Source organism: Labrus bergylta, chromosome 5, assembly GCF_963930695.1.
Source record: "Labrus bergylta chromosome 5, fLabBer1.1, whole genome shotgun sequence".
NCBI classification, from domain to species: domain Eukaryota; kingdom Metazoa; phylum Chordata; class Actinopteri; order Labriformes; family Labridae; genus Labrus; species Labrus bergylta.
This window is the reverse complement of record NC_089199.1, coordinates 31,684,601-31,709,600: the sequence shown is the minus strand read 5'-3', so window position 1 is coordinate 31,709,600 and position 25,000 is coordinate 31,684,601. Positions and strand designations below refer to the sequence as shown.

The following is a 25,000-nucleotide window of genomic DNA, read 5'->3' as shown; positions in this document are numbered from 1 at the left end:
AGGTTACACATTTAAACAAAGAACGTTAATCATCAAAATGTAAACATCATACCAAGGCAGATGAGAAGTTAGAAGTGACTAAATATACAAACAAATTACTACAAAAGTGCTGAAAAAAAAACAATACACCAAGAACAGTGGTTCTCAATCTATGGTACCACCGGTGGTACGCGGGCTCTCTGTGGTGGAATCCAAAGAAATCTCCACAATATAAAAAACAAACCCGTTCAGCATAAAATGACAATTTTTTTATTGTCGTACTCTTATCTTATCTGTCTTGTATCTATTGGGTTGTATTTATATCAAATGTGTTTTCCCCTCTAAATTAATCTAGTTTTTGCAACAAACAACTTTAATCTGCTCAATTTATGTTCGCGCACAGACATAAACAACAACAGGAGTACGCCCCGCGTTTTGAAAAGTTCCACTCGATATTCTGTTATAGTTCAGTCCTGAATCAAGAGCAAGCAGCTGTAGGTCTACATTAACAGATATTCTGTTATAGTTCAGTCCTGAATCAACAGCAAGCAGCTGTAGGTCTACATTAACAGATATTCTGTTGTTTATTGGAGTTCAGCACACAATCGGCAGCAAGCAGCTGTACATTAACATTTTTAAAACGGAGCCAGGAGAAGCTTCAGTTTTGATGCATGTACGGACAGCGGACCTTATCGCTCCCCCTCCCTCTATCTCTCTCTCTGGAGCTCTGAAGCTGATGTGATTCTGCTCTCTTTTGATGTCTTAACACTCCGTAGGAGTCGAGAGGGATTTTTTTTAAAAGGCAGTTTTGCTATGTTGAACGCAGAGACTTAGGCTATAATAAAGCGGCGCTGTTTGCACGGAGCCTGCAGATCGGCGCCTGCACTCTCACGAGCTCTCTCTCTCTCTCCCCCGCTCTCTCTCGCTCTCTCAGGCACGCAGCAATTTTATGAATTAATGAAAAATTAATTGAGAACAGGTTGGAAATATACTTGGGCCCAGGTATCGTGTTTGTGTGGGAAACACTGGAGACTAAATATTTCCAAACAGGTTGTTGGTATAAAGTTGTCATTTTTATTGTTCTGCACTTTTGTGTGTGCCAGTTCTAGCACTAGCCCTTATTAGGCCTACAGTGTGGCTGCCAGCAGTCAATAATAAATAATATTCTTTTTATGAATTAATTTGCCTCTTGCATGAAATGTGTGTAGAAATAGGCCTACAGTGTATTTTAACGTCTACCATAATGGTGGTTCTTGGAGAGCCAAATATTTTCGGAGGTGGTACGCAGGCTAAAAAGTTTGAGAACCACTGACCTAGAAGAAAGGAGAAAAGTCCAGGGGGCTCATCTATCAACAGTGTGTGAGCACGGATCTGTGCGTAATGAGGAAGAACATTCCCACACAAAGAGTGGAATTTATCAACTTGTTCTTTTACTTAGAAATGTGTGTAAATATAATAGAATAGAATAGAATTACTTTATTGATCCCAAACTGGGAAATTGTGGCATTATATATGAGTAAAAAACACAATGTTAGCAAATCTAAACACAATATAATATTAAATACAAAGTAAATAAGTACTAAAACTATCAAAACTAAGACTGTGAATATATACAACCAGGATTTAACTAAGCATTACTAGTCTTAAATAGGAAGATTAGATATGGAAGATTGAATGTAAATGTGCAAAAACAGAGTTGTAAATGGACAGTATTGACACAAGTTAAAGTGCATGAGTGTAGACATATTATAAGCAGAAACTATACAATATAACGGCGAGTAGTTTGTAAATTTAACATGTGCAGAACAGATGACAGTATGGAGAGACAGATATTATCATGATGACAGTTCTCTGCGCGCATGAGGTGAGCTGTTGTACAGAGTTATGGCCTTTGGTAAGAAGGATTTCTTGTATGACAGCGGAGTTGTATCAGTCTGTTGGAGAAGCTGCTCCGCTGTTTGTCCAGTAGGGTGTGCAGAGGGTGATCAGGATTATCCATAATGGATAACAGTTTGTTCAGAGTCCTCCTCTCTGTCATGAGAGGAAAGAGTCCAGCTTGCAGCCTATCACAGAGCAGGCCTTCTTAATGAGTTTGTCCAGTCTCTTAGTGTCACCAGCTCCAATGCTGCTCCCCCAGCATAAGCACAGCTCTGAGCATGCTCACACACAGAATCTAGAGGTAGAACATTGAAACTACAAATAAAAAGCACCACGAGTGTCACAGCATGCCAGAATCCATCTCAACCTGGATGCATGTTCCCAGTTTTTTAAATTCAAAACACAAAATAAGTGATTTTGTGTGGTTTGAAACAGACCCGTTGCCTAATTGGTGTGAAAACCTTAAAAAGTCGTCTGTGACAGGCGTTACTTTGAAATGTTACATCATGGCTGGATTTGTATTATTAGATGATTTGGTGAAGCGTTCGCTCCGCAGTAAGTTCAAAAGAGCGCACTGATCTGTTTGGTCCAGCTTGTTCTGTTGGGAGAGCGTCACTGTTTGATTAATCCCCCAGAGAGAGTTGTGCCCCCGACCACGATGCAGGCGCGAGCCTGCAGGTTAAGAACATGGGATTTATCAACACTGATTACCTACCGATGTTCTTAACCAGCAGGCTCGTGCACGTTCGCGTAACTTATGTGGAAGTTGAGTTAAAACTCAGAACATCAGCGTTACAATAATGCTCATTAATCTCTCTCTCATTTCTAACATCTTAATTGGGGGATAAAAAAGTAATTTATCCTCTCAACATCCCAATGAAATGCTTATTTCTGTTTGATTTCATCCCCGATTGTACAGCCCATTAGCATTCCCTCAGACTTATTTGTATTTAATGTGTACCCTGAAATGACTCCAAAGTGTTTAATTACCTTCATTAGTACTTCACCTGACTGTTCAGGCTTATAGAAATAAATTCAGATATCATCAGCATACATTGCCAATTTGTGATTTTCTCCTGCTATAGATATCAGTGTTTCCTCTAGGTTTAAACTCTGCTAATGTTGAGAAGTTTCACTGAAGTCTGATCCAGTCAGTTAGTGATATTTGATAAGGGGGCGTGTCTGTCTGTAAAAAGACTTCCTGGAAGGCTGGTCTCAAGTTTCCTCGATCCTCTGTGCTGAAAATAAGAGACCTGAGACGTCCATCAACATGGCGGCACAGAACGACTTCCGGTTCAAGCGACGAAAAATAAGAGACATGAGGAGTAGCCATTCAGATTGAGAGCAGTTAGACATTCTTCATCAAACTGATTAGAGCAAAGTTAATGTTTGTTATTTTTCTGTTATTTGAAGTCAGAATAAATTCAGTTTAATGATCTCTGAAATATGACGTGAAGTTCTGTTAACTCTGCACCAAACAAAGAAATGTTCTTCAGAGGGACACTTGATGATGATGCCTTCAAGGACTCTCAGTAAACACATCACTCAACTGTCTGTGACATGATGATGATGCCTTTAAGGACTCTCAGTAAACACATCACTCAACTGTCTGTGACGTGATGATGATGCCTTCAAGGACTCTCAGTAAACACATCACTCAACTGTCTGTGACATGATGATGATGCCTTCAAGGACTCTCAGTAAACACATCACTCAACTGTCTGTGACATGATGATGATGCCTTCAAGGACTCTCAGTAAACACATCACTCAACTGTCTGACACGATGATGCCTTCAAGGACTCTCAGTAAACACATCACTCAACTGTCTGTGACACGATGATGCTTTCAAGGACTCTCAGTAAACACATCACTCAACTGTCTGTGACATGAGGATGATGCCTTCAAGGACTCTCAGTAAACACATCACTCAACTGTCTCTGACACGATGATGCCTTCAAGAACTCTCAGTAAACACATCACTCAACTGTCTGTGACACGATGATGCCTTCAAGGACTCTCAGTAAACACATCACTCAACTGTCTGTGACACGATGATGCCTTCAAGGACTCTCTGTCTCTTTAAACTTCAAGTCACCAACACGTGACCACGAGAGCTGAAAGGTGGCGTGCTACTTTCCACGCCCACTTCACTTCTGAGCAGGACTGAAGTCCCTGCTGCTCTTCATACTGGATGTTCTGTATCACTGATAATCAGAATAATCATGATAACGATGATATTATATGATCAGAATAATAATAATAACTTTATTTATACAGCAGCTTTCAAAAACACAGGTTTACAAAGTGCTTTGACAAACAGCAAAAACAAGAACAAACTAAAGCAAACACAGAAGAACATAAACAACAACAAGAACATAACAAATACTAAAAATAATTAAATACAATTCAACAGAAAAGAACCCAAAGTGCACGATACCCAACAGACATATAGAACCAGACCATCATAAGAACCATCATAAGAACCATCACAAGAACCATCATAAGAACCATCACAAGAACCATCACAAGAACCATCACAAGAACCATCATAAGAACCATCACAAGAACCATCACAAGAACCATCATAAGAACCATCATAAGAACCATCACAAGAACCATCATAAGAACCATCATAAGAACCATCACAAGAACCATCATAAGAACCCAGGAAACACAAGAACCATCATAAGAACCATCATAAGAATCATCATAAGAACCATCACAAGAACCATCACAAGAACCATCACAAGAACCATCACAAGAACCATCATAAGAACCCAGGAAACACAAGAACCCAACAACACGAGCTGAGACCAAGAGGAGCAAAGATTTAAAAAGATGTAAGAAACTAAAAGAGCTAAAAGAAAATCAAAAGATAACAGCAATAAGAAGGTAAGAGCAGAAAAAGAAATAGAAGCAAGTGGTTAAAGGATAAATAAAAACTATAATATTAATAATAATAAAAAGTATATATAAATATAAAACATAAATAGACAAAGTAAGTAAGATCATTAAGTTAAAACATAAGAGGAGTTAAGATAAGAGCATAAATAAAAGACAGTAAGAAGTAAAAGAAGATAAAAATAGTAAAACCAGTAAGAAAAGACATTAAGAAGACGACATCACATAAAAACAAGTCTGTAAAAGTACGTTTTAAGAAGGGATTTAAAAGAAGTGAGGGAGTCTGCGAGTCTTATCTCCTCAGGGAGGTCGTTCCAAAGTCGAGGGGCCCTGACTGAAAAGGCCCGGTCACCTTTAGTTTTAAGTCTCGACTTTGGAACGACCAGGAGGCCCCCACCTGAGGATCTAAGACTGCGGGCTGGCTCATATGGTGTCAGTAGCTCTGTTATATAGCTTGGAGCGAGCCCCGTCTGTGTTTATCATGAATAATATAAAGAATCATCATGAAGTCTCTCTCAGAGTCTAATCTCTCATTTATGTCTTTTTATATCAACAGCTGGAGGAGGTGAGTCTTTAAAGAGAGGATCCTGCTGATCACAGAGCTGGAAGCAGCAGCTGGTGTGTTGATGAGTCTTTAACTGGGCTGTGTTACTGGGAGTCTGACGGACCAATCACAGTGCAGATGACTCTCAGTGCTGCAGTCTGAGCTGCTCTGAGATCAGCTCCACCGCCACACACAGGACCATGACCTCGGACATTTTTCTATTCTCATGTTCTGAATTTAAACTGCTTCATGACTCAACGACCGAAGATGAACTCTTTGATTTGTATATGAATGTTTCTGTTGCAGCGCCACCCTGTGGACATGTGTAGTGGTGCAGGTTATTCATTGACTCATATTCACAGATAACAGTAGAAGTTGATTCCAGCTGTGCAAGTTAAAGTGTGAAGTTCTGCTTTTAACCACGAGTCGTTGGTCGTCTGATAATAAATCAGTCGTCTCTTTGTTGGATCAAAACAAAGAGGAGGCTTCACTGAGTTTTTAAAAGAACTACAAACAGGATGTCTGGATCCAGGTGCAGAGTCAGCACCTGAATATTTGATGTAATATGAGATGATATAAAAAGAGCTGAATAACATGCAGACTCAATCATTGATATTCATTCATCATGTCAGGGTAACAACGGACACGTTATCAAACTATCTTTATTTTTAACTTCTGATGTTTATTACACTTTGATGTTTGAACCTTCTGTTTTTATTATCTCAGGATTTTAAATAGAAATAAATTCAATCTGTGGAGGGTTTTATTTAAATAATAATTCATGTTTAGGTTCTGTTGCTGCTATCACTGCTTTCTGCCAGCAGGTGTCACTGTTTCCACAGTTTCCTCCCAGACTGATCGATCTGAAGAGATTATTTCTGTGTCAGGAAACACAAAGAAAGATAGATGATGCCAGCTCTTTTATTTGTTCTTATGTTTTTATATTTCATGTTCAAGTTTAATGTCTCTTTTTGTAATCACTGCCCCCTAGTGGACAGGAGTGTGGAGCGATTCAAAGGCAGAAAAAGAATCTTTGACTGGACTTCTGTAATGAAGTGAAGTGTGAAGGAAGTTGAGCTTTCTTTGAGTCTCTCTGTAGTTTGTAACTGAATACTTGGACTCTTCTTCACTTTAGAGGGAACATGTTCTCCACATTTCTTCAACACATTCTCTACGAGTTCCTCGTCTGATCTAATTAACCCCGTGTTTTAAGATGGGCTGGTGTTTCTGCTCTTGGTGTAAAGCCAGACACAGTGATCTTTCTGTCATGTTGTTCATGTGTGTTACTCTTGATAATTCACTCAAATAATGTCTCTATATTCTACAAGTGATTTACTTTTTAAATAACTGACACCATGTCAACACAAAGTTTCACTGCTTCCAATCCGCCTCTTATACGACAGCCATGTTGCATTAAATAACATCAACCACTTCTGTTTATTAAATATCACAGTCTGGATTTTATTAAGGCTGTACATTAATCTTCTTTGAAATTAAACTTCATTTGACTCAAACATGAAGTTGGTGTTATTTTCTGATGTTTATGTTTTTGTCCTCTTGACTCGTTTGTTTTCAGATGTTCATCAGGCTCCAGGTCCCATCGAGGAAAAGTTAATTCCTCATGATTTAATTCATGAAGCCGACCTGAAGTTTTGGATGACACAGTAAATATAGACTTTAGTTCAGTATATAATTCATATCATTATTTTAGTTTCATTGTGGAGAAAAAAAATCAGATTGGAGCATATTCCAGACAGACACAGCATGTCCCAGTTACCATAGTAACAGTCCCTGTAACCATAGTAACTCACTGTCCCTGTACCCTTAGTAAACCACTGTTCATGTTACCATGGTAACAGTCTGTCCCTGTGTAACTTTAGTAATTATAGAATTTCCCTCGGTATCAATAAAGTATCTCTGTAAGTCACTGTCCCTGTAGGCTAACCTTAATAACACACTTTCTGTCTATCTGTAACCATAGTAACTCACTGTACAATATAATCTAGTTTGTTGAATAAAGAGAAGTTTTTTACGTCTTGTTTCTGATAATAAAAACATGTTTTGAACTAAATAAATCCACAGAAAGCGGAACAAAAGGCTGCCGCACCTCCACCGTCGGTAGGATACTTTATAGTGTGACACACAGCGGAAGGAAACAGCGCGAGCACCAGATTTGAACGCAGCTACATTTCCTCTCAGACTTTCCTGTTGTCCTAGTTCATCTTTTTTTAAAGTTTAATAAAACCACAACAACGTGTTCAGCTGAGAGTCTGAGAGAGTTTATCAACCAGCGACTAACGGCTGCTGCGGAAGACATTTTTGTAGTTTTTAAAAGAACTATCGTGGAGTACGAGGAAGAGATCGATCGTCAGCGCAGACTGCTGGATATCGTTTGGAAACCTCACATCATCTTACACAGAGCAGGGGAGGAGTTAACTAAATGATTTGAAATGAATATACAGAGATGTTTGATTAGTTTTGTTCCCAGTGGTGTTACTAAAACAGCGGAGTGGTGGGAACATTTAAAAAAAACTGATTTCTAAGCCTAACCATTAAGTCGTGACATTAGCATATTTGTTATTTTCTCCTTTAATAAAACATAAACGCCATCAGTGACCTCAAATTACGACTGAACTATTTGAATCCCTCTAATGTATCTTCTTCATATTCTGTTGTTAATATTTTGAATGGTCTGCTGATGCAAAGTGGAGCCTGAAGAAGTGAGTATACTCTGAATTAGTCCCTAAATGTTTTAAGGGTCCCGTCCTAATCGGCCTCTGTTGTAATCAGTGACATGGAAAACTCCTGCAGATTTAGTTCAGCTAATAAATGAGCCTTTTGTTTTTACACACTGACACTCTTCTGCTGCTCGACTTAAAGGAGTAGAGATTGTTATGAAGTCAACATAAAGCTCAGAAGAGGAGCAGATCTGATCTTTTTAATGTTGACAGACTTCAGACTGAAACACCTACATGCCTTTACGTCTCCTCATTCCTGAGCAGTGTTAGAGGTGATGTGTTACATCTTTGTAGACTTTTATGTTATGTTAACATGTATGGACCGGACCCTGGAATTAGAAGTGCTCACTTTAGTAGGGGTCCAGATAATGGCACAACGTGCTGTAGTTTGGTACCATAGCTTTGGTACGTGTCCCTAAATATTTCACATATTAAGTCGCTCACCTCTAAAATATTTGTACAATAATTGTAAGAGCAGCGGGCTACCTTTTGCTTCTAACTGTTACTTTTGCTTTGTGGTGAACAATGAGAGAAAAAGTGATGAAAAGTTCAAAAACACTCTTTGACAGGCCCTTTAAACATTTCTTCTGCATCATATCTGGATATCTTTACCTGTAATAGTCGGTTTTGGAGTACCTCTGTAAACCTTTCATGACTTTACAATATAAAAGCAGATGTTTTATGAAAGAAGTCTCGCGAGAAAGTGGGAGAACGCAGGTAAGCCTATATTTAAATTAAACAATTTACTTGTAAAACTACAAGTGTTGAGACTCATCTCACAGCTAAACACATCTGTCATGTTTTAATGAATTATTATAAAATCTCGGGTTTCTTTCCAGATGAAAACGTGACAAACCGAAACATGACGTCCTCGTCCACGAGATTTAAACTTAATATTTACAGTCTGAGGTTTGACCGTTAGCTCGAGTCCTCTTTTAAATCTAACTGTTTGTTACTCACCTCATGAAGAGTTGTTTTCATCCTCTCCACTGAAGAAAATCTCCCTCAGGTGAACCCGGAAGTTGTCCGAAGATAGAAACGTATTAATTATTCGGTCTACTTTCAGGTGAGCATCAATCAGCAGCAGTAACGTCCCGCCAGGATAAAGTGGCAGGAAGTGACGTCGGAGAAATATGACAGGTTTTGTAAAAATAGATGGACCTTAATAAATTAAATAAAAAACGCAGAATTCATTTCTCTTTACTACGGAGCCCCTGAAGTCCAAAAAAGTAAAAAAATAAAAAATAAATAAAAACTTGTGCGCACAATATATACATTTTCTTTTTTTCTTTTACTTTTTAGGACTTCAGGGGCTCCTTACTTTCCTGTTTAAATATATAATTACAAATAAAATGAAGTAATTTCTATTTAAAATATTACATAAATACAATCCTGTGACAACTAATACTAAATGTGTGTTTGTAAACATTTCCTTCCTGTTTTCAAAAGATGAACCTTTTAAAACTAAAAACTATTGAACACCTTCTTTTGCAGTTTTCATGACACTGCTTTTTTTGTTTGATTTAGAAAAATACCTTTGAGGAAACTTGGAAAAAATATAAATCCAACAAGAATTGACTTTTTAATTAATTTTCAAGTCCAATTTATCAGCAAATAAATATTAATTAATCTGTTTTTTTATGTGGGCAAAATATTAAATTCATAAAACTAAATGGCTGAACAAATAACCCTCCTTTTATAGTTTAAAACTACAGATTTGAAAAAACCCTGAACAGTAAAAGTGGTTTAGTTGATTGATTGATGGATGTTTGTGTTGTACAGTTATAATTATGTTCAATGTTTATAGTTGTCCTTATTGTTGATAAAAAGACGTGTAGATGTCTACAACATATTAAACATGTCTGTCCATGCATTTGATGTTCATGACTCTGTAATGGTAATTTCATCCAATAAAAAATAAGTAAAGAAAAGTTGGATTTATCCTTGACTTATTTAGCCTTATTAGTGTTTTTGCTTTTATTATCTTTATCTTTAATGTTATAACTTTTGTACATTGAGAGCACAGTTACCAAAGACAAATTCCTTGTGGTGTGTGTCTCAGCATACATGACCAATAAAGCTGATTCTGATTCTGATCTTTGCAATGAAAATGAAATGTTGCTTTAAAAACGAGACAAAAGCTCAGAGATGAACAGAAGCACCAGGCGTCAGGAGGTAGAGAAAAGGAGATAGCTTTACTATAAAGAAGGCGTCGCTAGCAGAAGTTGCAACATCTCATCATACACGCATACATGGTGAATATATTTATGCCATTTTCTGTTGAGTATGTACCTTACAAAAGCTGTTATTTTTGCGTGTCGAAGCGAGACTTTGACGAGCTGCTCTGATACACATGGTAAAAACAAGAAGATGCTAACATGAGAAGTCATACAAAAAGCCAAACAGCATGTGATCAATCATTTTTTAAAAATCCAGTCGCAAATCTCATATGTGCACCGGTCAAATTCTAAGACATTGCAGCATTTTGAAAATGAGACACACGAGAAGCTGACAGTTTCTTTTTCTTTTCCTCCATGAAAGGTGAGCTGAGGTGACGCAGACAGTAAGAAGAGACGCTCAGCTCCGTGTGCACCTTCAATTTATCGTGCACAAAACAAAAAGGACAAGAAAAAAAAAAAGCACTGAGTTTCAGCAAGTATGCATAATTCTCTTTTCTTTGTAATATAGCCAGTTTACAATATCCCCCCCTGCTGTGATCCACTTGAAGGGGAAAGAGAAAGGCCATGTGGGAAGAGCAGGGTGCAGGTTTCCAGACCAAATCCAGGAGAAAAAAAAACTTCCAGTGAGTTCTGTGAGAAAGTTCAGACTTTTGCTCCCAATCCAGTTTTTGATTTTTTTTTTCTTCCTGTTTTCTATGTCAGCACCGTTTTTCTGTTGTTTTTTTTGTTGAGGTTTCTGTGCTAGGTGCAAGAGTGAACATACTGAGAAACAAATGATGACAGAGAAACAAAACAGCCAGCTGATTCAAACTCAGGATATTGCTTTGAGTTTCTGCAGAAGGAGAGAAGGGGAACGCAGGATTTTAGACGAGGGGATTAGAGGGCAGAGAGGATGGGAAATTGGAGAATAATCTGTGAATCAGATTTTATTTGAATGCATTTTCTGGATGTGCGTATATGCTACCTCCCATGTCAGGGGCCTTCTTCAGGTTTTGCAGAGTCAGCACTATTTCAAGTGTTCCTGCAAATTGAGACAAAAACTGCAGCTGACCTTTGTCCAAATATGGTCATAGGAAGGAGGCTCACTTACATGTGACCCTTCTGAACTTTGAAGTTCCTGTGTGAAACTTTAAACAGGATTTAAATAAGAGATGAATATATTTGCACTGCCTCTTTCAGAGTTAAATGGATGGTGAAGCAGGAAGTGGATATCTGTGTGACTGACGAGATGCTATCGCAGCAACGCGTCAAGCAAGATAAAGATGTAACAAGCCTGTCAAAAATATAAATATGGTCACATGACCTCTAAGAAAGTGAAGGCAACTGACTAACCAAAAGTCAGGTTGATGTCAGCTTCTTAAATTTAGTCTAAAATGATGTCACGTCCACCTTTATTCCCCTGAAATGGGAGGAGCTATACTCCAGCATCGCAGGCCTGTTAGCTGAAAGGCATTATGGGAAGAGTTATGGGAGTGTATGCGGTGGTCTCAGAAAGATGTAGACACTTGAAAGGGGGGGAGGGGGAGGGGGTTTGTTCAAATATCTCAGAAAACGCTCGATTCTTCGGCCTATACTATAGCAGCTTGAGTTCGACGTAGCTACAACTGCAGGAGCACTTACATCTTATTTACATCATAGACAATCTAACGTATTCCTCTCTCACAATATAGAATCCAAACCATCATCAAACGAGGGAGCGATCGACTCGCCACAGTCAGAACCAGATTCAACAAAAGTCAAAGAGAAAAGGGGCGACACGGAGTGAGGGGGTGATTCTTGTTTCTTCTTCAGAGTGCAAATGTTAGTCAAAGCTAGCTGACGGACTGAACCGTCCAGACAGAATTGTCACTTTTTTATTTCCTTTTATTTCCGGATAAAGCATTTTTTATTTTTTTTTACTCTGGGGGAATCAACCTTTAAATATTTACAAGGATAAGAGATTTTGTTTCAGGACTTACACGTACAGAACATGAGTCAAATAAATAACAAGTACAGATATGAAGTTCCTGTGTGCTGGAGGAGTTATGTTACATAAATCTGAATAACACAGATGAGCGTTAATACATCATGAGTAGGAGGAGAGCAGCACGATACACAGATCATCTTTCACTGGACGCTGACATGTTGTTGTTGTTTTGTTTACAGAAAACATGTGGGACATACTGAAGAGTTGAACGCTTCTCATGACGACACATCTTTGATTTTGGCTGTTTGACGATGATCAAAAATGTGTTCATAACAATAATTAAATTAAAGACTAATATATTAATACTATCCACATGATGTCATAAATAGAAATATAAAATAAATATGTAAAATACAATGTGAGCTGCAGCTGCTGACCGCAGTAAAGATCTATGTTGATTCAGGGTTTCATAGTGCCGTTAGGTAACAGTTTGAGTTCGAGCACTCGGTGAACGTTAAGTATCAAACTGAATAAAGACGTTCAAGCATCATCACCGACAGTCCATCAGTCTGCTCAACAGAGCGACGTCATGACAACATGTGACTTCTACCATCTTGTTCTGGTACTCAAACTGATTTCTTCTTTTTCTTTCTCTGCTAAAGAAACGAAAAGGTAAGCTGACACGCTTTTTTTTTCTCTCCAAAGGTGGCTGTGAATTCAATGTTTATATTTTCATGCTGTGAATCTTTTCTCAAACTTTAATTCAAGGTTTCTATGTGGTCTTTTATTTATTTTTTAAATTGATTGAATTCATTAAAACTACAGGGGAAGGAAAGAGGAGGTCTTTGTGCTGAGGTGTGTTCAGACTAAAGAGTTCAGGAGCGTTAGACGTGGTTCCCATTGCATATGAACTAAAATACTGTAAAGGCTTGAAAATCATGATTTGGGGCACCAGGGGCCCAGCGGTTAGGTTGCACCCCATGTGCGGACACTATAGGTCTCCAAGTGTGCAACCCCGGGTTCAAGTCCAACCTTTGGTACCTTTACCTCATGTCATTCTCTTCTCTACTCACTGTCCTCTGAAGGACAGGAACAGAAAGAACTCTCAGTAGAAGTTGATGTTATTAGCTCCCTGACGGCTAACAAATGCACACAAGCTCTTTAGAATTTGTCTGAGGTTTTTCCACTTTAAAGGTCACATATTTTCCTCCTCTTCAACCAGTTTAAATAAGTCTCAGAGCTCCTCAAAACATGTGTGTGAAGTTTCTTGTTCTAAATCCACTCTGATCCTGTATTTGATCATGCATATAAACCCCTCTATTTCAGCCCTGCTCAGAACAGGCTGTTTCTGTGTCTGTACCTTTAAATATGTAAATGAGCTGTGTCTGACCACGCCCCCTCTCTGGAAGGGCTTGGGTGTACTCGGTGCTTTTCTCGCTCCATGTCCTATTGTTTACAGTGAGAAGGCAGACTCAGAGGGCAGAACAAACACCTAGCTGTGGGAGTGTCACCCACCTGGGGGAGGGGCTACTGCCCTTTGTGATGTCATTAAGGGAAAATCTAATAATCCAGGGCAACCTTTTATTCTGAACACACCTAAAGGATCCCAGCCTCTCATGCTGCATTCATGTCCTTTGGGAAATATCATATCAGAAGTTTTCTGCTTGGAACTAATATAAATCTGTTCAAATGGGACCTAAAGACGGATCGGGAACTTTGTGGTTGGATCCAGAGAATACTCTTGCATGAATCTTGACATATTTTTAAATCTCTTTCACCCGTCGTTAGTGATTTTTTTTTGTTTGTGGATTGACAATGCAATGCTTGATTTGGTATAAAAACACACTTTAAGAAGTATTGCTCACCAGTTCATGCGTGTAACGAAACCTCTAAAAGCCGACAGCTCCTAAAGGAAGCCCGTTGTAATTGTTCCCATTTGACATGAATGCAGCATTAGCCTGCATGCTAACTAGGAAACCACCGAGTCGTAGTCTACTGTCGTTCCTCAAAACAAAACTACATTTCCTCTCTGCGGCCTTCCCGTTTTTCTTGCACTAAGTTGCTATCATGCTCCAAAAAAGAATCATCTTTAGATAAATGGGGCTTCGTTATAACACACTGTAAAAGGGGGCTCGCTGCTTGTGGTAGAAATAGCCTTCTGTTGTTTTTTTTAACATCTGCACTACAACATTGGATTAGAGGTAAGAAAAACATCGTACAAGGCAAAGTGATTAAAAGCATGTGATTAAGCCTGCAAGTGGTAAAAAAAAAGAAACCCAAAGTGTGTACTTTTACAAACCAGATTGAAACCAAAGACTGGTGTTGAGGAGGTGATAGTGCATAGATTTGCATGGCACTAAAAGGCGTGCCAAGACTGAATACAGCACTCGATGACTCGTCTACCAGCTGTGGAAAAAACTGAAATCTTTCACTGCGTAAATATCAATATGATAAACATATCTGCCGGCATCCTGTGGAGTTTGATGATTAGAAGCTGATATGTTACAGGACGGGGTGTGAGTGTGTGTCGGGGGGGGGACCTCGTGTGGCGTCTTAACGGGGGATGCTACACAGAGGGGTTTTTTTCGAGGGGGAAGGAGCGCACAGAAGCGGTTTGAAGATGTTTTAGAGCAGAAACAAACCGAAGAAAAAAAATCTCTAAAGGACGCTTGTTGAGGCCTCCGAGTGCTGAAAGCTGCCCTGAAGGCACACTTCAAGTCTGTGTGGGTAAAGGGCAGGCAGAGAGCACAGAGGGGAAACCAGTACTGTCCACTTTGTCCGAGCGTCACCTCCCAACGGGCCGTTCTCATCGAGCTGGAAACTTCAAAATAAAGGCTTGTGGTCTAACTCCGCTCCTGTTTTCCTCCCGGGTCTTTATAAGCAGAGGAAAGCCCACGCCGCCTCCAGACAGGTCCTGCTGCGTCTACTCTGTGTTAATGTGTTTCATATATTAATATATTCATGTGTGTGTGTGTGTGTGTCAGGTGTGTGGTGTCAGGATTTGTCGGAGCAGGTGTCATCTAGTCCCCCTCCCCCCCCCGTGTTGCTGCTACAGCGCTACGCCAAGGAGTAGATGGCGTTGACGGGCGAGGTGGCCTCAGAGCTCTCGTTGCCCTCCGTCTCGTCCTTGTCCTTCTTCACCGTGTACTGGCCGATGAAAGAGCCGTCCTCGTTGAACTGGCCGTCGCCGCCCTCGCCGTAGTCCACCAGGCTGTTGTCGCTTTCCTTCACGTTGCCGTCCAGCGACGTCTGGCTGCCCTGCAGAGGTTTGTTGTCCTCGTCGCTGCTGCAGAAGGGGGAGGGGGGAGGAGGAGAGTTAGAACGGGAGCGGGGTGATGTTGAATACCGTCAGCTGGAGGTGGGACCGTTTCCTTTCCATCGGCAGAGGTTAGTCAGGCACAGGAGAGTGAAAAGTTAAGGGGATTGCAGGTAAAGAAATGATGTTAAAGTCATTTTTTAGGCTTTTCTCTTGAAAACTCTTCATCAAGTGTTTGTCCAGGTCACACACTCAAATTTGTTTAATGTTCATTTCTTTTCCATGTTTGATTTAAAGGATAGGTTTGAATAGTTTTAATTCTACATCCTATACTTCTGGTACAAAGTCTTAAAATGGGGCAACATGAGAGCATGAGAACATGGGAGCATCATACCATTTAGAATACACATGCTCAAAAGAGTCAAACACATTAAATTCTGCTATTCTAAAATAATTTATTTTTGAATAGTTAAGGACGAGACCTCTCGTTCAGTATTCATGAAGGATTTGGAGGGCCAAGGTCTTTGTTAGTTATAGATGGATGGATCCTTTATTGTCATTGCAGATCACTACACAATGAAATTCAGTCCAGCCTAAACCCCTTCACAATCTTTGCAGACATTATTTTTTCCAAGATGGCAGCACCTGCTCTGAGTGGTTTGGCAGGCTCCACTCATGTGCAGAAATCTTTTAACATCGCTGTTTTTAATCTCTTTAATCTACTCTGGAAGATATTTTTTCTGGCCTTTAAAGTTTCTGCATGTTATCTTGAAACTGTGCATGAAAAGCAAAGGCAAACATGGACAAAACAATACCGGCCTCCACCTTCTCACCTGTGGCTTTCTTCTACTGCTGCCTGTTTTAGTCACCTGCAATGCACCTGAGACTCAGGCCACAAAAGCGCACCATCCTCACTATGTTACCGATCCACTGGGCATTTTATCCGAAAAATCACAACTGAATCTCTTTGGATTTGGTTACGTCGCAGTCTTCACGCGGTTTCTTAAGGATGGCCGTGCTCAGGTGCTCAAGCCAGTACTCACAACTACAATCAGGCGGAAGAACAGCCCGTCTTCAGCCAAAATACTACTACTGCTGCTACTACTATCGGGAGATATCCATCTAAATCCCGGGCCCCTTTTCCACCTAGCAGCCAATCCGACGTTGCAAGCTATCAGCCCAATGCAGTCAGAATCACCCAAAGTGTCTAAACCTCTCCAACCGGTTATTACATCCACAACCCCCCCGCAACTCACCCTGACTAGTCCAGTCATCGATGCTGGAAACGGCGCGCTGGGTTGTCGGGAACCAACAGGTGCTCTGGGAGAGCCTGCCGGGCTTGTTCCATCCCTCGGGCTCGGACGGGAGCTTGGAGCGGAGTCATGATGCAGCACTTGTTGACCGCTGGTACTGACATTGGGGTGAGTTCGGTGCCTCGTATTTATCCATACAGTACGCCTGATATCTGTCATCCTCATGGTGAACCCCCGATGACAGCTGACGAATGTCAACAAACACGGAGTCCTGTGAGGGCCAAAATACACTTAACTAATCGCGCAAAACTGAAACAGAGGCAGTTAAGACTCTTAACTGTGAATCATGCCAAAATCATCTGGAACTCTGAAACTAAACCCAAAGGAATCCTGGGAGGACATATAAATATCAGAAGCATACTACCAAAAATAGACCAGATACGAAATGTACTTATTGATTCTAATCTGGATTTTTTGTGTATATCTGAGAGTTGGTTAAATCCCAATGTTCCTACCGACCTTATTAACAGACCAGAATACACATGCTACAGGAGAGATAGGCTTAAGGGAAGGGGAGGGGGTGTTTTAATTTATATTAGGGAGCATTTTAAATGCCTAGAGCTTGAACTGAATTCAAACTTGGAGTGCATGGGATTGAATGTAATTCTCTCTCCTAACATGAAATGTAATATTGCTGTGCTTTACAATCCTCCATCACATGATGTACATTTCTATAATGAACTGAAGAAGCTTCTTTCTGTTGTTGACAACTCTTGTGAATGTATGTTGTTTGGGGATTTTAACATTAACTGGTTGGAAAAAAGTGGTAAATCAAAATTAAAGCCAATTATGGAGAAATTTAAATACAAACAGCGGGTTGATAGACCAACTCGAATCACAAGAAAGACTGAAACCCTTATTGATCTAATTTTTACAAATAGACCAGAGAGAGTAACAAAAATATACAATCTCATTACTGGCCTTTCGGACCACAACATGACACTGATGGTAAGAAAGCTAACTAGAAAACACCTAATCCACCACAATAAAACAGAAAATCTAATTTTAACAACAGCAATTCCCAAGTCAAAAATAGCTGACTTTGAACATGATTTGAAGGAAGTCAACTGGGAACAGGTAACTAAAGAATCAGATCTAAACCACAGTGCAAACATTTTTGCCTCTACCCTATGTGAATTATTAAATAAATACACAAAAACCTGGAAAAGTAGACCCAAGAAATACTCTCTTCCATGGATTAATAGTGATATCCTTCAGATCATAAAAAAGCGAGATCTTGCTCTTAAAAGGTCTCTAATAACTAAAAACAACACTGACCACCTTATTTACACTGGCTTGAGGAACAAAGTGGTGTCTGAACTGTGCAAGGCCAAGACAAATCACTTCTCCAAACTCATTGAAGAGGCCAGTGGCAGTAGTTCTAAATTGTGGCAACACATAAACAAACTAACTAACTCCAGTAAGCAAAAGCACCCCAAAATAAACTGTCTTAAAGTCTGTGATAATTTAATTCATAGTAACGAGTCTATTGCAAATGTTTTTAATAGCTTTTTTATTGAGAGTGTACAAGAGTTAGCGAGTCATTTCAAAACTACAGAGTCATCTCCTGAAGAACCTGACCATGATCGCACAGACTCCTTTTGTATAAAAGTGGTATCACATGACAAAGTTAAAAAGATGATTTTTAACATGAGTAACTCCATGTCAAAGGATATTCATAACCTTCATGCTGCATTAATCAAAAAACACCAGAGCTATTTGTTTGAGCCAATTACTTACTTAGTCAACCTGTCAATACAAACAAAAAAATTCCCAGATAGCTGGAAAACTGCAATAATTACCCCAGTTTTTAAATCAGGAGACAAGGACATAGCAAGTAATTACAGGCCTATTGCTATTCTCCCTGTAGTCTCAAAGATTCTGGAGAAGATTGTAGCTGAGCAATTGATGGAACATTTAGAGTCTAACCAACTGCTTCATCCACAGCAGTTTGGGTTTAGACAAAAATATTCCACTGAAACAGCAAACTGCTATTTGCTTGAAAATATTAAAGCTCCACTGAATAAAGGAAATGTTGTCGGGGCAGTGTTCTTGGACCTGAAAAAGGCCTTTGACACTGTCAATCACACTATTTTACTGAATAAATTCAAGCAATTCCAAATGTCATCAAAAGCTCTGCAGTGGTTTAAATCTTACCTGGGGGGGAGACAGCAATGTGTTAGGGTCAATGGGGTGAAGTCTCATCTGCATTGCAACAGTATGGGAGTACCACAAGGGTCTGTACTTGGTCCACTGTTGTTCTCAGTGTACATCAATGACCTACCAAACTGCTGTCCAGGCACCAACTGCCAGATGTATGCAGATGATACCGTTATCCATGTGTCCACTAACCAGCTAGCTTAGCAGGTGAGCACCTAACAGAGGCATTACGTAATGTTTCCAAATGGCTCGAGTTGTCTCATTTAACTATTAATGTTAAGAAAACTGTTGCCATGTGCTTCTCCATACGTAACAGATCTGGAAACGATGTATTTGAGGTACGGATTAAGAATGAAGCAATTGAAGTAGTAAAATAAGTTAAGTATCTGGGCATCATCATGGATGAGAATTTAAAATTTGACAGTCAGTATAAGTACATTGTGAAGAAGGTCAAACCAAATCTAAATTGTTTTTGTTTTATTAGAAGGGATATTTCATGTCAAACTGCCAAATTATACATGCATGCAATGATTTTTTCACATCTGTCATATTGCATCACATTATGGTCCCAAACTTCTCCAACTACATTAAAACCTATTGTTTCTTTATATAAGCAGACAATAAAAGTCATGGACCAGAAACCTATGAGATGGCATCACTGCGGCATTTAAAAAAAAACACAACCTTTTAACCTTTGATAATTTTATAAATTTTAGTAATCTTAAACTGTTTTTTAAATGTGTAAATAATCATGTGTCACCACTGTTATCTGAATTAGCCATTAGGCATCGGAGCTCTCGTAGGGCAGTCACACGAGCCTCCGTCAGCGGTAATTGTCTTGTCCCAATGTACAAGACATCTTTTGGCCAGTCTGCTTTCTCTGCAAAGGGGGCAAAACTTTGGAACTCTCTGCCCACTGGCATAAAATTAGAGAGCAACAGTAATGCTTTTAACAGAGGACTCAAACAATGGCTAAAATCAAAACAACAGTGCTCACATGAATAGCTTCTGACTGGTTTATTGTTTGATCATACTGCCTTTGCTCTACGGTTCTATTTATTTATTCTCCCATTATTGTTTTCTCTGTTATATCGCTTTTCTCCCTATCTTAATTGTTTTCCTTTCTAAAGCCTCCTGTGGACCGGTGTTGAGAACTAGCATGCTTGCTAAAACACTTAAACAATGCATCTGGTATTCCAATGTATCTGTGATGTCCATGCCAAATAAAGTCTATTATTATTATTATTACTTTAACAAAATATTTTTAAATAATTCAAAGATATAGAAAGTAAGCAAGTTTATGGCACATAAGGATGATTTTTACAAAATCAAGAAAAAGAAGCTGTCATGTGTTACCAGAGATTGTACTCTTTCAAAAACCAACCTCTTCTTCATCATTCCCCCCACAAATTAAAAAATAAATGCATATGCTCAATAATGATATTAGAATTAAGTCTTCTCATGGGAGATAGGAGCTCAGCTGTGGAGTAGATAATACAATTACATTATAAGGAGTTGGATTTTATTGCAATCCCAATTGTTAGCTAGATGTAGTTGTTGGTGTTCATAGTCTTTGTAATTTCATATGTATGTTCTACGAAAATGTTAATGTTTGTAATAAATGTAAAAAAATGTCATCAATGTAATTTTTTATTCGTGAAAGATTATTCATATTTGAAAAATGCTTGTATGTGTGTTTATTGCAAAATATTAAAAGTGTAACATGTAGCTCTGAAAGAGCGTATCAAATTGGTACTGTCACATTTAAAACACTGCAGAGAGCTGTGCTGTGTAAGGGAGCTTGACAGTGGATTTCTCCGAAAGCACACAGTAAAAGTACTTCATAGTACCCATGCATGTAGTCTTAGAAGTCTTAAGTCCAACCATATCAGAATCATGGTGTACTTATGTAAGAAATATATATATAATTATTGTTTTCTTACTGTTGTTTTTTGTAAATTGTGAACACCTTATTTTGAAAAACGGAAGTTACCGCAGACTCGCAGAATTATTCTCACACTAACTTCCCCGACCTCCGAAGCTATTCCCTGAACAGTATTCTGTTTCCTCCCGTTTCATACACGTGTATCTCATAGTCAGTTTTATGGTCAGACTTCGGCATTTAGCACTTGACGTCATCGCTCTCTCTGTCTGTTACTCCTGCTCGCTCTGGAGTCCGGAGCATTTACCATAAAGATCAGAATACGTGGGCACTTCAGATTTAGGGGCGGCTCACTTCACCATGTAAACTCGAGGAGCGGCTGGCTTGACCGCAGTAATCAGCTGGCTATCCAGCGCGAGCCACATGCGTAAATGGATGAGAGGGGAGATGACTGCTAGAAGTCAGAGACGTCGTATTTAAGTTTATGTTCTGCTTGTTCAACAGTCGTTTGATGTATAGATATTTTTATCATTCAGAGAGGATTTGATTTGCAATTTGAATCTTCTTTTTTTTCTTTTGGCGCTCGTGATTTTCCTTTGCCGCTGGTTAAAACCTCTTTGGGGGGCCCCAAAGAATTCTCTATGCAGGAAAAACCCTGATATTGAAGCAGCCAAACTGCTGTTAGTCTCTGGAAACAGTCTCAGACGGTTTGTTGGTTTCTGAGTGTAAATTGATGATATTTAACTTTAAGTGTGTTTAAAAACTCTGATTGTTGCTGGATGTGTTTCAACTTTTATCTGTTAGTCGTTCTAAACTTGTTAACATTTGGTTTAATGTGTCTGTAGAATTTGAGTCTTTATGTGATAATAATATAAAACTATGTTTGCCAAAATAAATGTTTAATTCACTTAGATTGACTTCTATTCTTCTTTTGAAGAAATTATTGATGTTGTTAAAGATTTTGAGTAAGAACTCAACAGACTACAACAATATTGATATGACATTGGTGAAAAGTATAATTAACTCTGTGATAAAACCTTATATATATATATATATATATATATATATATATATATATATATATATATACATATATCTGCAATCAATCCCTGAAAAATGGTGTCTTTCCAAATAACATGAAAATTGCTAAGTTTATACCAATATATAATTCCTGAACACATTTTCTTAAACTACAGACCGGTCTCTTTACTGCCACAATTCTCCAAAATACTGGAAAAACTATACTATGTAAGACTACATGATTTTATTACTAAACACAATATACTGTATGATCAACAGTATGGATTTAGAAACAACAGGACCACCTCAATGGCACTCATAGAATTTGTAGAAGAGATCACAACAGCCGTCAAAAACAAAGATTATGCCGTAGGAGTTTTCCTGGATCTTCAAAAAGCATTTGACACAGTTGACCATAACTTATTACAAATAAAACTACAGAAATATGGAATCAGAGGAGTTGCACTCACTTGGCTCATCAGTTACTTAGACAACAGATATCAATATGTTCAAATCAATCATGCTCAATCACAACAGAAGAAGTTAAAGTGTGGAGTTCCCCAAGGTTCAGTGTCGGGGCCATTATTATTTCTTCTGTACATCAATAACATATGTGAAGTCTCCTGTATTTTAAAAAACTATTTTATTTGCAGATGACACAAATTTACTATGCTGTGGGGACAGTCTGGAAAAACTTTTGGATACAGTGGGAAATGAATTAAAGAAACTGAAGAGTTGGTTTGACTCAAATAAACTAACATTGAACTTAAGTAAAACCAAATTTATCATCTTTGGGAACCGATCAACTGGCTTGACCAAGAAACTTATGATTAATGATGTGGAAATTGAAAGAGTGGCTGAAATAAAATTTCTTGGAGTTATTGTAGACAATAATTATTTATTTATTTATTTATTTTTATTTTACAGGGACATATTAATAAACATTTCAGTAAATATGCCGAGTTAGCCAAAAGGCTCATTTTCATCTGTTGTCCCTGGCCAGATTTTATAAAAGGCTCCCTAAAAAAACAAAACAAATTCAAACATTGCTAAAAGCTACAAAAACAAGTATTAGTAAAAGCACGTATCCAATAACCTCATAAAAAGTAAATGTAACGTGCACACAACAAGACAACATGTAACACAATATACAATAAACACGTACAAATTACAAATTACAGAAGGCCACATAAAAAACATTGAGTGAGCTATACCTGAAGCTCACCTCAACAGACAACTAACACGCAGGCCACATTCATTTAAAAAACAGCACACATTCATCAACAACCAGACACAAGGGGGCAGCAGCGAGCGGAACAGGTTTAGTGCTGGCAGATGTGGTTATCAAATAGCCAGTGTTTCAGATGTGAACTAAATGAACGATATGTGTTGCTCTCTCTGATAACTGTTGGGATGTTGTTCCATTCACGTGAGGCTGGAACAGAAAAGGCCGACTGACTAAAAGCACACTTCCTTAGAGGAATAATGCAGTCGCCTCTTGAGACACCCCTCCTGAAGTGATGTGTGTTTGTTCATATGCTTACAAACTCTCTGAGTGGGGGAGGGGCCAAACCATGTGAGATTTTATAAAGGAGCATTTTTGTGTTTAATCATGTTCTCCCAGCTCAGGAGGTTGTATTTTCTGAGGATTGAACAGTGGTGGAATTGCTTTGGTTTTTTGTCTAAAACTTTTATTGTCTGTTTATACAAAGACTGTAGTGGTTTTAATGTGGTGTGACTTGCCTGAGACTAGCTTGTCATACAGTAGGTCATATATGAGAAAATCATTGAATGCATGTACATGTTGGCTGCTTCAGTAGACATGGAGTTTCTGATAAATCTGAAGTTGGCAAGGTTAAATTTAATTTGTTTACAGACTTTTTTTTACATGTGCTTTAAAGTTCAGGTTGGAGTCAAGTACAATGCCAAGGTATTTGAATTCTTTTACAATCTGTAGTTTTTCTCCTGACACAAGTATATCTGGATCGGATATCTGGTTTGAGTCATTTGTTTTAGTGAAGAACATACCAACAGTTTCAGACACGTTAAGTTGGAGACAGCACTGATTAAGCCATGCTGTAATTTTGACCATTGCGGTTGTTAGTTTTGAAGCAACTTCTGCTTTTGTTAAACCACGCACATACAAAACTGTATCGTCAGCATACATTTGAATGTTAACCTCAGGACACACAGATGGCAGGTCATTTACATACAAGCAGAATAAAAGTGGGCCCAGTATAGAAACCTGCGGAACGCCCGTGGACAAGGAGAGGGCGTCAGATTGATAATTAAGTATTCACACACTTTGAGAGCGGTTGGAGAGATATGATTCTACCCATTTAAGTGCATCAGCAGAGAAATTAAAGGTGGATAACTTAGATAGAAGAACCCTGTGATTTACAGTGTCAAATGCTTTTCTGAGATCCAGAAAGACAGCACCAACAATGCCACGGTGATCTAGCAGTGATTTGATTTTTTCAATGAAGAAGCAGTTAGCTGTCTCTGTTGAGTGGTTGGATCTGAATCCAAACTGCACTGGATGCAGGTGATAAGAGCTGTTGTTCAGGTGATGTATAATTTGCTCAGCCGCTGATTTCTCTGCAACTTTAGACATAATAGGAAGAATGCTGATGGGCCTATAATTGCAGGGTGAATGGGGATCACCAGATGTGTACATTGGTGAAATAACGGCAGATTTCCACACCCTTGGGAATTCACCCTGTGATATTGAGAGATTAATGATTTTGGTGATGGGTTTGGCTAATGCTGCACCAAGATCCTTAACCATTGTTGTGTCCATCCCAAAATCATCTTTTGCTTTTGATGGCTTGAGGGATCTAATAATTTCTGTGATCTTTGATTCACTAACATTTATAAAATGGAAAGCTGGCTCTGTTTTGTTTGCCAAGCACAGATTAACCTGCTTAGCAGAGAAGCTCTGTGCAATAGTTGCTACAGAATCGACAAAGTATCGATTAAGAGCTCCAGCTACTTCAGCTGGGTCCTTAGTCAGGTTTCCATTCAGGCTAAGTTCAATTTGTTTTCCTGCTTTGGTTTGTTGACCCAGGAGCTTTTTTAACTGACTCCATATTCATTTAGAATTTCCCCTTGCCTCATTAATTATTGTCATAAAAAAATCAGCCCTAGCATTCCTCAAACCTGCTATCACCTTATTTCTTAACATGGCAAAATGAATTTGTCGTGGAACAATCTGGTCTTAATGGCCATTTTCAGTGCCAGA

General features: G+C 38.9%; 1 protein-coding gene across 1 annotated transcript in view; it reads left to right on the top strand.

Annotated features, from left to right (window-relative positions):
• LOC136179321 (NLR family CARD domain-containing protein 3-like) overlaps nucleotides 1-25,000 on the top strand; it is a 94,583-nt gene that overhangs the window by 37,858 nt on the left and 31,725 nt on the right. The window lies entirely within an intron of this gene.